Source organism: Ornithorhynchus anatinus, chromosome 8 (assembly GCF_004115215.2).
Source record: "Ornithorhynchus anatinus isolate Pmale09 chromosome 8, mOrnAna1.pri.v4, whole genome shotgun sequence".
Taxonomy (NCBI): Eukaryota; Metazoa; Chordata; class Mammalia; order Monotremata; family Ornithorhynchidae; genus Ornithorhynchus; species Ornithorhynchus anatinus.
The window spans coordinates 26,167,399-26,180,658 of NC_041735.1; the positions used below are offsets into that span (position 1 = coordinate 26,167,399).

A 13,260-nucleotide genomic window follows, 5' to 3' on the forward strand; every position below is an offset into this window, starting at 1 on the left:
GAGCTCACTGTGGGCGGGGACTGGATCTGTTCATTGTTATATTGTGTTCTCCCAAGTGTTTAGTACAGTGCTCTGCACACAATAAGCACTCAATAAATACGATTGAATGAATGAATGAACCTCATCCTTTTCCCTCTCTGCTTCTTTGGGGGATAAAGACCTCCTTCCTCAGCATTCCTTACCCCTTTCACCCCAACAGCCGTCTTGTTGAAATGTTGGGCTGACAAAGTATCAGAAATGACCTCTTCCACTGATCTTCCCATCCCATGACTTCCTTTCTCATTTTTTTCTTTGTCTTCTTATGGTGGGTTTAGCCTTGGTCTAATCTATCCACTCTTCCCTATCTGTTGACATGTATTTTAATCTCTTTTGTTCTTTCTGTCCTCTCTTTTCTCTCCAGCCTGCAGTGGCTGTCTTAGCCCATCTGCATTCCTCTTGTCCTCTTGATTGGCTTCATATTGCTTTAGACTTTTATTCTCTTGGCACTGACAATACCACTCGGGTTGATTTCATCTATGCCTTTTCCTCATGGACTTGTTTGACTTCATCTCTTGTTGTTTCATTCTTTTTCTTATCTTATTCTTTTTTCCTACTGACTTCCTGGAGTTCCTCCGTGGGCGGTCGTTCTCCCCCTTACGTGTCATGACATCGTCCTGCTATGCTTCAGTATTCCCCAGAATGACTTTTCACTTCTTCAAATACCTGTGACTTGTGAGAAGCCAAGCAGTGAGAACTTTGGAGGAAGCTAGTGCAAGTAGTAGGTAACAATGAGGCTTAAAAGTCAAATATATACTGCAAATGAGAAGAAATAATACCAATAATAATAGTGATAATAACAATAATAATGAGGTACTAGTTAGGCTACTGTAAATCAGTGGTATTTATTGAGTGCTTACTGTGTGCACCACACGGAACTAAGCACTTGGGAGAATACAGGAATATAGAGAGAAGCAGCATGGTGATAGATAGTGGATAGAGTACAGGCTTCTGAGTCAGAAGGGCATGGGTTCGAATCCCAGCTCTGCCACTTGTCTGCTGTATGACCTCAGACAAGTCACTCCACTTCTCTGGGCCTCACATACCTCATCTGTAAAATGGGGATTGAGACTATGAGCCCCATCTGGGAGAGGGACTGTGTCCAAACCACTTTGCTTGTATCCACCCCAAAGCAGGGGGCTCAGTGGAAAGAGCACGGGCTTGGGAGTCAGAGGTCACGAGTCCGCATCCCGGCTCTGCCACTTGTCAGCTGTGTGACCGTGGGCAAGGCACTTAACTTCTCTGTGCCTCAGTTACCTCAACTGAAAAATGAGGATTAAACTGTGAGCCTCACATGGGACAACCTGGTTACCTTGTATCTACCCCAGCACTTAGAAAAGTGTTCGGCACATAGTAAGCACTTAACAAATACCACAATTATTATTATTAGACAAGATCCGTGCCACAAGTCGCTTACATTCTAGAGGAGGAGACAGGCATTAAAAAAAAATTACAGATGGGGGAAATGGGAGAGTGAAGGGATATTTACGTAAGTGCTGTGGAGCTGAGGTTGGGGTGAATATCAAATGCTTAAGGGGTACGGATCCTCCTTTCCCAAAGACCCAGAATGGACAAGTCGTAGGAGCCCCACATCACAAATCACATTTGCTACCACTCTCTTTTTGACCTTGCAGAGTCCGTTGTGAAACAACAGCCTCATCTGTGGCCCGCAATTCCCACCAGCCACCGCCAAAGAAGAGAAGGGAAAGAATCGTCAAGAGGAATCAACTTCATGTTCAGTTCCTAAGCCTTTTCTGCATAGAAGCTCACTCCATGAATTATTCACCATGGGTGCTTCAGACCTACAAGCCCCAACAAGCTCCCTGGGACTCAAATGGGCCCCTGCACAGATTTCTTTTTTGGACTAGGATTTTGTACCAAATTTAGATGAAACTTTCACTGACACTTGAATAGAGTTTTGCCCAACAGCACCCTGGTTAGTTCTCTCCAGCCCCCCAAACCAGGGTAGTACATCCCAAGGTCCTTTTTAAATAATCCTATTTTGAAATGTTTATACACAAAAGCAACGAAAGAATAGGCTATTATGCACATAACTGAATGTGCTCATAAATAATGCTGCTGTGATTTATCTTCCCTTCCCAAGGCCGCTTTATGGGCCGAACTTACTCCGTTTGGGCACAGATCTGAATGATTTGATAGGTTTTATTGGGGTTTTTTGTTGGGGATTGTCAATCATACATGTCAATGAAAAGAAAATATGTTTTAGTGAATGCTTCTATAGTGCTGCATTAAATGATATTGTTTGTAGAGGGACCAGGCCTTCATTGCTGGGGCTGTTGCTTCCAATGCTCCAGCAGTAAATAGAAGTTCCACTTTGAGGACCTTTTCCCCCCCTCAAATGAATTTTTTTGGGGGGCGGTGGTGCTAGAAATGTGATTTTTCAACAGTAGTAACTCCAGTCACAGAACAAGATATAAACCAGTGTGCACCCTTGAGTGTGAACCTGTGTATGTGTGTGTGTTTGGGTGGGTATTCCTGATGAGTTGCATGTTTTTAAAGTTGAAGTGAAATAGTTCATACTTTCACTCTTCAGGTGTGGGCAAAGCCCACAGGCTTTGATCTGCCTTTTTTTCCTCTTTAGGTCCATGTCTCATGTGTTCCATTTCCAGTGGGGACTCTGAGGTTCCATCACAGGAGACAGGTACATCCATTTGCCCACCAGAAACTTCTTGGAACTGTGAAGAAAACGACAGAAGGAGGGGAGTCCCCACTAAAATTCTAATTTCAATGGACGTTTAAAAAAAGAACGCAGTTAGTCTCTAGTGAGGGCCACTGCACTGTGTTGGGATTGAGTCCAGCACAATGCGCTTGCCTCTCCGGTTGCTGAAAACAATTAGTTGCTACTTCAGAACAGGTGGGAAGGGCATGACTTCATTGTTCATTCAGAATTTCACCACTGCTATGGACAGGTAATGCTTGGGTTTGCTATGCGGGAGAAGGGTTCCTTCGATAATAATAATGTTGGTATTTGTTAAGTGCTCACTATGTGCAGAGCATTGTTCTAAGCACTGGGGTAGACACAGGGGAATCAGGTTGTCCCACGTGGGGCTCACAGTCTTCATCCCCATTTTACAGATGAGGGAACTGAGGCACAGAGAAGTGAAGTGACTTGCCCACAGTCCCACAGCTGACAGGTGGCAGAGCCGGGATTCGAACCCATGACCACTGACTCCAAAGCCCGGGCTCTTTCCACTGAGCCACGCTATCAACCTATCTTGGTTCTATTGCTGTTTAACTTAACTTTAACACCGCCCCAAGCCTTGGAGAAATAACAAAGCCTAGTGATGGAGTGGAAAGGACATGGACTTGGGACTCAGAGGTTCTGGGTTCTACTCCTAGTTCTGCCATTTACCTGTGTGACCTTCGACCTGACAGTCCCTCATCTGCACATTGGCGATTCAATACCCGTTCTCCCTCCTACTTACTCCGTGAACCCCATGTAGGAACTGATTATCTTGTATCTACTCCCAGCACTTAGTACAATGCTTGGCACATAGTAATTGCTTATCAAATACCAGTTTTAATTTTGGATGTGGAACTAAGTAACCCATTTTTGCGACCACATATAGGACCGGCCAACGCGGCTGGCTCCATCGCCTCCACTTGGAGCACAGATCTGCTGGCTAACCGGAGTGGTTTTCCTGTCAATTTAGAGTATACCTCATGCAATGGGAAACACAGACTCTCAGAAACAGGGCACACAGCAAATAAATTGGTAGTGGATTTCTCTCCTCAATTACCAGCTATGCATATCTTTAGAGAGTTTATGAGATCTGATGTGATCAGAAACCTAAGTGGGAGAACAGTGACAATACTGCTCTGAAAAGCTATTACTGTTCTTGTTTCTGTTTCTGTATCTTAAATGTTTTGCAATTCCCTAAAAGGTAAAGAGTTTGGCTATGAAAGGGAGTAATTCTAGCCCCGTGCGTTCTTTTTTTCTGCTGCCTCTTCTCTGAAAGAGCTGATTTCACATGGGGTTCTGGCTGAGAAGAGAGTAACATTCAAAGTCTGATAGCAACTAGGGTCTTCCTCTGTATCCAGAAACAGCAGGACAACTGAAGGAAAAGGGAGGTTCCCGCTGTGTTAGTCCAACTTGAAGCTCTCCCCAGCTTGAAGTGGCTCTTACACCCATTAGAGGAAAGTTGAAATGTTCCCAGCTGGGAAATCCCCCATTAGACCATTTTAGAAGCACTGCCTTTTACAACAGCCTCCTCGCCCTCCTAATGCTGAGGAGATTTAACAACAGGTATATTTTAGGTTTTAACCAAAGCAATTACAGCATATTCCAAAATATTACCTATTGGATGCATTAAGTGGTTGGCGGCTTTAAATATCTGCGGCCGGAACCTGTGATTTCATGTACAGAAACAGACAAGGATCCTTTGCATCGATGAAATGCAGAAATAGATACAAATACATCTCTAGGCACATAGAAAAGAAGCAGTGGGGCCCAGTGGGAAGAACATGGGCCCGGGAGTCAGAGGACCTGGATTCTAATCCTGGCTCTGCCACTTGCCTGCCATGTGTCCGTGGGCAAATCACTTAACTTCTCTAGGCCCCGTTTTTCTCAACTGTAAAAGTTCTCCCTCCTATTTAGACTGTGAGCCCCATGTGGGGCAGGGACTGTATTTGATCTGCTTACACTGTATCTTCCCCAGCATTTACTACAGTGCTTGGCATATAGTAAGTGCTTAACAAATATAAGATTTATAATTAGGAGTGGTTTATCACCTTTAGAATAATTCCTGCTAGTTTTTGGTAACCTAAGGCATTCAAACCCCAAGAAACACCATCTTTCATTTTAGCTCCCCTCTCTCCTCATCCACCTACTATTGTTTTTTGGTAGGCAAGACTGTGTCCAAGCTCTTTGAGGGGCTAAGGGGAGTTGCCCCACGTGATTTGAGCAGGAGCACCTATTGGCATAGTAGCCAGGCAAATTCAGCTGCTGCCCTGCCCACCCCCCAACTCAACCCCCAAAGTGGTGCTAAGCATCTCACCCTGCTCAAAGGAGTTGTAGTTTATCTTTGTATTGTGTGTGCAGGACTTGGGGTACATTCCATGTAAGGTTGCACCCCCACTCTGCTTAAGGTCAATCCCCCCTCTCCCTATTTTTGTCCAAACTCTTCCAATAGGTTGTATGTAAATAATAAGGGAAGCAGTGAGATCTAGTGGAAAGAGCAGGGGCCTGGGAGTCAGAGAACCTGAGTTCTAGTCTCCTCTCTGCCGCCGATCTGCTATGTGACCTCAGACAAGTCATTTAAGTTCTCTGTTCCTCAGTTTCTTCATCTGTAAAATGAGGATTAAATCCTTCTCCCTCCTACTTGGACTGCGAACCCCGTTTTGGGCAGGGACTGTGTATCTATCCCAGAGCTTAGTACTGAGGTTGGCACATGATAAGGACATAATAGGTCCATAATTATTATTATTATATCAGAGCACAGCTGTTAATTTTGAAAGCAGGTGGAAGATCTTTTCTGGAAATATGGACGAGAGAATGGATGAGGGTCAGGGTAGGAGGGAGCTGGGGAGCTAGTGGGTATATTTTGGGGAGTTCACACCTGATGGCTTTATTTTGTGCAGGAGTGCTGGAATCGTACTCTAGGGGTGATCCAGGGCTGGGAGTTGGTGATTTGGAAATGTCAGAAGGGTGGAGTGGTGAGGGAATTGAGTTTGATGGAAAGAGTGTTTATGCATCAAAACAGGGGGCAGTTGGGTAGGGAATCCAAATTGGGCATGATCAGTCAATCAATCAAAGGTATTTATTGAGTGCTTACTATGAAAAGGGCACTGTATTAAGCTCTTGAGGGAGTGTAATGCAACAGAATTGGCAGACACATGCCCTACCCTAACCAGTTTACTGTCTAGAGGCCTGTGATGAGTGAAAAGGGTCTAAAGATTGGAGCTGTCTGTGTGGTGTGAGGACAGTTTTCCAGGAAGGAGGTATTGGGGAGGGAAGACAGATTATGAGGTTTGGGTTCTAGAGAGGGATTTCAAAATTAGAGAGAGTAGAGGTGGTTAAAGTAACTAGTGATGAAGAGATCCAGCGTGTCCAAGTTGGTGAGTAGAAGGGGTGGGATAGAGAAGCTCAGCAGAATTCAAGAGTGAAAGGAAGCAAGAGAGTTGGGGAGCCATCAGGAATTGCCAAATGGATGTCGAAATCTCCAAGGATTAGAATAGGAAGGGAAGAGAGAAGGAAGGTGAGAAAAATGGCAAAATTGCTCAGGCTTTTGGAGTTGGGGTCAGTAATTTTAGTGAGTGGTAGAGACAGGTGATGTTGGCTCCAATGAAGATAAAGGTAAAAGGGACAGAAGGGACCAATGGTTGAAAAAGGCCCTGGGACAGACTGATTCCTCTTCCTTTCCTAGAGATTTGAGAGGAGCAGAAGGTGAGGCCCCTTTGGGAGAAAGATCAGCTGCAAGGAGGAGCAGGGACTGAGTCAGCAACAGGTCCATTCATTCATTCAATAGTATTTATTGAGCACTTACTATGTGCAGAGCACTGTACTAAGCACTTGGAACGTACATATCGGTAACAGAGACAGTCCCTGCCCTTCGACGGGCTTACAGTCTAATCGGTCTAGCTTGAAGGCGACTGCCCGTAATGGAGCGGGCGTCCCAACGCCTGCATTCAGATGGGGTGTAGCGGGGAACAGGAGAGGAGTTGGTTCGAGGAGAAGGGAAGGGTGGGACTGGAACTGGTTGTGATGCCCAGGACGAGGGCATTGTGGCTACAGTTAAAGACTACAACAGGGGTCGAGATGAAGTCCTGGAACCTCAAGGACACACTTTCCCACCCCTGGTCAGCAGCAGCCACAGACTCCCATTGTTCTAAAGGTTGTGAGGTACATTACTGGTGCTGACTGTCTGGGGGGGAGGAGAGTGGAGGAAGTGGGGAAGAGGATGGATTCCTGACTGCAATTTCTCAGGGTCAGAGGCGGCATCCTACCCGTTCACTCTCTTCTTCCTTTACACTACAGCTCACGCTCTTTGTTCTTCCGTAGCGTGGTGTAGTGGATAGAGCATGGGCCTGGCAGTTAGAAGGTCATGGGTTCTTATCACAGCTCTGCCCCTTGCCTGGTGTGTTACCTTGGGCAAGTCACTTCACTTAGCTGGACCTCAGTTACCTTAACAGTAAAATGGGGATTGAGGCTGTGAGCCCCATGTGGGATACTGACTGTGTCCAACTCAGTTTGCTTGTCTCCACCCCAGTGTTTAGTCAAGTGCCTGGCACATAGTTAGCACTTAACAAATACCATTATTATTATTATTATTGTTATCATGTTCACCTATGCCCAGTTTTGTTTCTCTGCCTGCCAAGTTCTTGCTCACGCACTCCCTGTAACCTCTCTCACTACACAGCACTCAGCAGTCTGACTGCTGCTCTGCCCAGCTTCAAAGCCCTCCTGAAATCACACTTCCTCCTTGAGGCCTTCCCTGATTAATCTCTAATCTCCCCCCCACCCATTACCACCCCTACCCCCAAATGCCACGTCAGTCTTTCTGTGCCACATTCACAAGCCCCATGGTACTTATGTATACATTTTCTCTAGGGTCTGACTTTCTCCTAGCTGTCATCTTGTGTCTGTCTCCCTTCTAGATTTTATGTTCTGGCAGGGACTGCGGATATTTATTCTATTGAATGCTCCCAATCACATTGCACACTGCTCTGCACAAAATAGGTGCTTCATCGATACTATTGATTGTTTGATTATGTGGACGTTTACGGATATGTCAGTTCCTTCACGAGGGACAGAATCATGACGATGATGATGTTGATTGTAACTGCCATCTCTGAGATTCTTCAGGAAATTGTTGGTGTCAGGTCTTAGCCCCAATCTCCTACCCTGTGGGGATACCGTAGTAACGACTGTATAGCAGATTTGCGTTTTATATACAGCTCTGTCTGAAAATGCAATTACCAGTCCTCCGGGAAACTCTTCCACCCTAACAGACTCGAAGCATCAAAAGTCCTTGAGTCAGTCTTACAGAAGCTGCTATGCCCCGGTGACTTCTCTGGAAGCACATACACAAGAAGATCTGCAAATGATAACGACTCCCTTTGCAGAATCAGCAAAGTGCCGTGGACTAAAAATAAACTGGAAGGAACCTTAATTTATGCACCAGCCTGCACCAGAGAATCCTAACCCAAATCCAGAGATTTTTATTAAGGATCAGGAGCTGAAAGTTGTCACTGAATGCTACTACCTGAGCTGCACATCATCCAATGATGCGTGAATAAACAGAGTAGTAGACAGTCTTAACGTATGTCATAAAATTGACAAAGTGAGGGGAATATTGAAGGGCCTAAGCTTCAGGCTGTGCCAATCCAATCTTCCCAAAGGTCGTGAGAATACTGCTTTAGCCCTGAACATTTTCATCAGCACCACCTATGCCCTGCTTGTAACCTCAATGACCAAAAAGGATCAGAGGCAACAAAGTCATGAACTGCAGACTACCAGCCTCCCAGAGATGCTCAATACAACCTCAGCTCCACTGAGTTGGGCAAATGAAGAGAAATGGCAACAGGTTATCTAGACGACTGATGCGCGATCGGCTGAAGTGGAAGTGGCCTGTAAGCAGTGAGGGTAGAGGATGCATCTTAAAAATGCAGCACAACCTCAGTTATTTTGGCAGAACTAGACAGACCAGCCTGGCATGGGAAAATTAAGAATGATATGTCTCACTTTTTTGTTTCAATAGTATTTTTTAAGCATCTACTATTGTGCCAGACACTGTATTAAGCACTGGAGTAGATGCAACATAATCAGATTGGATAGAGTCCCTATCCTACATGAGGCTCACAGTTTAAACTGGAGGGAGGAGGATTTAATCGCCAATTTACAGATGAGGTAACTGAGGTACAGAAAAGTTAAGTGACTTGTTCGAGATCACACAGCAGACAAATGGTGGGGGAAGGATTAGAACCCAGGCCCTCTGACTGCCACGCCAGTGTTTTATCCATTTTTAGAACTGAGTGCTTGTGAAAACTGAAATGACAAGAGATGGATTGAAAACACCCAGGCACCATGGGCAGGGATCGAATCGACCGACTCTCCCAAGAGCATAGCAAGGTGCTCTGCAACACGGTATGGGCTCAGTAAATGCCGTTGATTGATTGAAATAAGGAGCACAACAAAAAAAGAAAGCAATTGGTGTGTGTGATTAGTGTGGAAGGGATTGTCAACCATGCATCTGTCCTCTCAGACAATCACTTTACACAGTGCCAAAATTTTCACTTTCAGCTTCATCATTGAACATTAAAAAAAAACAAATTACACCCCCCAAACTGTCTACCTACCAGGATAACCCCTCTGGGACTTTCTAGCGCAGGCAAAGCTGAATTACATGGTTCATAACTCACCTCAGGTGTGAGCTCAGAATAATGTCTCCACTAAAGACTGCAGAGCTACAGAGCTCTCAACACAATATGTATGTGGACAAGAACTCAAAGCACCCACCCACTAGGAAAAGAGGTTTGGAAGTAGCCTCCAAATTTACAGCCTCAAAATTTATTTACCCTCCCATGGCTGCCCTTTACTGAAGAGACTGGTAATAAAAACCATAAAGGAAAAGAGTTTAGGTGATAGTTTCAGGTAGGAAATTATATTGCTTCCTTCCATGTATTTCTCAGGTACAGACTGATCCAGTTTGTGGGAAGGCCAATTACTAGAAATTACAATCCAACAAATCGTTCCGAGCATCAAAAATGATATTTATCAAGATTACTTGAGTTCTTTGACTTGGCTACAACTGGCTTGGGCAACCCAACCTGAAATGTTCCGGCTCCTCCAATTAATTAATGACATGCAGTGAGTTTGCTACTTCTGGCCAGAGATGCTGAGGGTTCTCTTCCAGATGAAATATGCTCTTCTCATTGATGAAAATGAGATGGGGAGGTTAGAAGCAGCATGGCTTAGTGGAAAGAGCACGGGCTTGGGAATCAGAGGTCGTGGGTTCTAATCTTGGCTCTGCCACTTGTCTGTGTGACTTTGGGCAAGCCACTTAACTTCTCTGGGCCTCCGATACCTCGCCTGTAAAATGGGGATTAAGTCTGTGAGACCCACATGGTGCAACCTGCTTACCTTGAATCTACCCCAGTGTTTAGAACAGTGCTTGGCACCTAGTAAACACTGAACAAATACCATAATTTTTTTATTTTAATTTTTTTAGAATTCAGGCTGGAGCCCAGGAGGTGAGTTTACATACAGCTAGATTGCTGAGCTCTGCTAGACTCATCTACATTGAATCACAAACTCCCACACCCACAAGAAGTTGAGGACACCTGCTGCGGAACAGTGAAATGTGTAGGGCGGAGTGCCAGCAGGCATGTGAGCAGTAGCTCTCTGAGTGGGAATTACCGGGAATAGCAGCAAGAAAATTGGTTAGACTTTAACCAAGATACTCCTTGATTGTCAAATAATAATCGTCACTGTGTTATTTGCTCAGCACTTACCCTGCACTCATCTCTCCCATTCCACACACATATGTTGGTTCACCTTCACGATATCTCTAGAATCACCCCATTCTTCTCTAGCCTCTACATCCTGATCCAAGTACTTATATCTTACCTTGATTACTGAATTAGCTGCCTCACTGAATTCCCTACCTCAAGTCTCTCCCTTCACCACTCAGTTCAATCCATCAATCGTATTTATTGAGCACTGTACTATGCATTTGGGAGAGTACAATATAACAGAATTGGTAGACACATTCCCTGCCCACAGTGAGTTTACAAGTCTAGAGGTGGACACAGACATTAATATGAATAAATAAATGAATTACGGATAGGTACACAATCAATCATTCACATTTCCTGAGCACTTACTGTGTGTAGTACACTGTACTAAGCATTTGAGACAGAAGCTGCATGGCCTAGTGGAAAGAGCATGGCCCTGGGAGGCAGGACACCTGGATTTTACTCCCCGCTCTGCCACTTGCCTTCTCTGTTACCTTGGACAAGTGACTTCACTTCCCCGGGCCTTAGTTATCTCATCTGTAAAATGGGGATTAATATTGTGAGCCCCAAATGGTATGGGGACTGTGTCCAACAGATCATCTTGTATCTACCCGAGTGCTTAGCACAGTGCCTGGCACATAGTATGTGCTTAAGAAATATAAATAAAGATTATTTATATTAATGTCTTTTTCCCACTCTAGACTGTAAACTCAATGTGGGCAGAGAATGTACCTACCAAATATGTTACATTATGGTAATAATAATAATAGTTACTATTACCATAATGTAACATATTTGGTAGGTACATTCTCTGCCACACTGAGTTTACAGTCTAGAGTGGGAAAATGACATCAATATAAATAAATCAATTACGGATACGTACTCAAGTGCTGTGGGATTGAGGGAGGGGTGAAGAAAGAGAGCAAACCAAGTGTAAGGGTGAGACAGAAGGGAGTTGGTAAAGAGTAAATGAGGGCTTAGTTGGGGAAGGGAAGGCCTCTTGGAGGAGTTGTGCTTTAAATAAGGCTTTCAAACTAAGGAGAGTGATTATCAGATCTGAAGAGGGAGGGTGTCCCAGGCCAGAGGCAGGATGAGGGGAGGAGGTCAGTGGCGAGATAGACGAGATCAAGGTATGGTGAGTAGGTTGGCAGTAGCGGAGCCAAGTGCGAGAGGGAGGAAGTTTGCAGATAGATTGTGATCCCATATGGGACAGAGACTGTATCCAGCCCAATTACCTTGCAGTATTGCAGTCGGTTGATAATGAAAGAAATAGAATATGCTCAAGGATGATGATCCTCATGTCTTGTCAGTCTAAGACAGGATAATCATTTGTAAGTATAAGGAATGGTGCTTTATTCAATGGTAGAATGCCTTTACTATGCCAGTAAAACTAGGTAAGCATCGGAGAGCCCGGTGTAACTCTTAGAAATTCAAATAGATGGAGGAGTCAGGAAAAGTTGTTTAAATAGATCTTTATGTACAAAAATGGAACTTCTACTATTGAGATCCGCCTGTCCAGTGACCCAGTAGGCAGTCCGCTGATAAGATACAATGTGGGGGATGAGCATACTTAACACAAAGAAGTTAGGCACACCCAGACTATTTCTGCTTTCCACATTGTTAAAGTTACTGCTTTCAAATTTGGAGGATCTGGAACTCCCCTATTTTAAGAGAAGATTTTTTTTTCCAGTGGTTTTCAGTATGAATTTCTCCTTAATGAGTGTGATTTTCCTCTCAGGGAGTTGTTCAGTACATCAGTATTTATTGAGCATTTAACTGTGTTCAGAGCAATGTGCTAAGGGCCTGGGAGAGTATAAGGGAAGTAGATATAATTCCAGCCCCCAACATGGTCCTTATTGTAGGCTTGCAGAATGCCGGGGGTGGTTGTTTATTTTTTGTTTACTCTCTCGTCGTACTTGGCAGTCTCCTAATATGACATCATAGGTCTGCTTTTTTTTAGGGTATTTGTTAAGCGCTTACTTTGGGTCAGGACTATTCTGAGCACTGGGGTATATACAAGGGGTATATACAAGTTTATCAGGTTGGACCCAGTCCCTGTCCCACATGGGGTTCACAGTCATAAGTTGGCTATATTTTCATTACCCTATTTATTTTGTTAATGAAATGTACATCGCCTTGATTCTATTTAGTTGCCATTGTTTTTACGAGATGTTCTTCCCCTTGACTCTATTTATTGCCATCGTTCTCGTCTGTCCGTCTCCCCCGATTAGACCGTGAGCCCGTCAAACGGCAGGGACTGTCTCTATCTGTTGCCGACTTGTTCATTCCAAGCGCTTAGTACAGTGCTCTGCACATAGTAAGCGCTCAATAAATACTATTGAATGAACAAGAGGGGGATTTAAACCCCATTTTATAGTTGAGGTAACTGAGGCACAGAGAAATTAAGCGATTTGCTCAAGGTCGCACAGCAAACATTTGGCAGAACTGGGATTAGAACCCTGGTCTTCTGACAACCAGGCCCGAGCTCTTTCCACTAGGCCAAGATGCTTTTGAAATTTCCCCCTTCCACCAGACCCCATCCTCCTCACCACTGAACCCACCCCCCTTTCTATTATAGAACCACTTGTCCCCATTCTTCTTCCCTCCCTAACTGTTGTTCATTCATTCATTCAGTTGTATTTATTGAGCGCTTACTGTGTGCAAAGCTCTGTACTAAATGCTTGGGAGAGAGCAATATAACAATAAGCAGACACATTCCCTTCCCACGACGAGCTTACAGTGTAGAGC

General features: G+C 44.5%; 1 long non-coding RNA gene across 1 annotated transcript in view; it reads right to left on the reverse strand.

Moving 5' to 3' along the window:
- Positions 1–1,505: 1,505 nt before the first annotated feature.
- The window catches only part of LOC114813664, a 39,916-nt gene continuing 28,161 nt past the window's right edge, over positions 1,506–13,260 (reverse strand). Inside the window, exon 5 of the long non-coding RNA XR_003761376.1 lies at positions 1,506–2,732. This is a non-coding gene — a long non-coding RNA (uncharacterized LOC114813664). The remainder of the gene's footprint in view (positions 2,733–13,260) is intronic.